Source organism: Pyxicephalus adspersus, chromosome 12 (assembly GCF_032062135.1).
Source record: "Pyxicephalus adspersus chromosome 12, UCB_Pads_2.0, whole genome shotgun sequence".
NCBI lineage: Eukaryota > Metazoa > Chordata > Amphibia > Anura > Pyxicephalidae > Pyxicephalus > Pyxicephalus adspersus.
The window spans coordinates 260,494-261,768 of record NC_092869.1 but is presented as its reverse complement, the minus strand read 5'-3'; positions in this window follow the sequence as shown (position 1 = coordinate 261,768).

Sequence of the window (1,275 nt, the reverse complement as noted above, 5' to 3'; positions counted from 1 at the left end):
GGAGGGCGGACAGATAAATTACCCCCGCCCTCCCCCTCCCCCTGTTTTGGTACCGAGTGTTAACCCTTCCGCTGCTCTATAGAGATTTGTACACAGACAGTTCTTATTTCAGGCCAGCAATCATTGGATGAGATCAGACTGTACAGGGGGATTCCAGGGATTTGCTGCAGCTTTTACAGAACCTTTAGTTGTAGACTAAAGATCAGTATGAGGGAGGGGGTCAGTGTCAGGGGCTCCTCATGGGGGGTGCTCAGGGTCAGGTGACTCTCATGTGGGGTGATCAGGGTCAGGTGACTCTTATGTGGGGTGTTCAGGGTCATGGGCCCCTCATCTGGGGCACTCAGGGTCAGGTGACTCCCATGTAGGGTGCTAAGTGTCAGGGGCTGTTCATGTAGGGTGCTTAGTGTCAGATGACGCTTATGTGGGGTTTTTGGTGTCAGGTGACCCTCATGTGGGGTGCTTACTGTCAGGTGATACTCATGTGGGGTGCTCAGTGTCAGGTGACTCTCATGTGGGGTGCTTACTGTCAGGTGATACTCATGTGGGGTGCTCAGTGTCAGGTGACTCTTCTGTGGGGTGCTCAGGTTTAGATAACTCTCATGTGGGTTGCTCAGGTTCAGGTGACGCTCATGTGGGGTGCTCAGTGTCAGGTGACCCTCATGTGGGGTGCTCAGTGTCAGGTGATCCTCATGTGGTGTGCTCAGTGTCAGGTGACTCTCGTGGGGTGTTCAGTGTCACGTGATCCTCATGTGGGGTGCTCAGTGTCAGGGGCTCCTCATGTGGGGTGCTCAGGGTCAGGTGACCCTCATATGGGTTGCTCAGTGTTGGAGGCTCCTCATGTGGGGTGCTCAGGTTCAGGTGACCCTCATGTGGGGTGATCATAGTCAAGTGACCCTCAAGTGTGATGCTCAGTGTCAGGTGACTCTCATGTGGGGTGTTCAGTGTCAGGGGCTCCTCATGTAGGGTGATCAGTGTCAGGTGACGCTTATGTGGGGTTCTTGATGTCAGGTGACCCTCATGTAGGGTGCTCGGTGTCAGGGGCTCCTCATGTAGGGTGCTTACGGTCAGGTGCTACTCATGTGGGGTGCTCAGGGTCAGGTGACCCTCATGTGGTGTGCTCAGTGTCAGGTGACTCTCATGTGGGGTGTTCAGTGTCACGTGATCCTCATGTGGGGTGCTCAGTGTCAGGTGACTCTCATGTGGGGTGTTCAGTGTCACGTGATCCTCATGTGGGGTGCTTAGTGTCAGGTGACTCTCATGTGGGGTGTTCAGTGT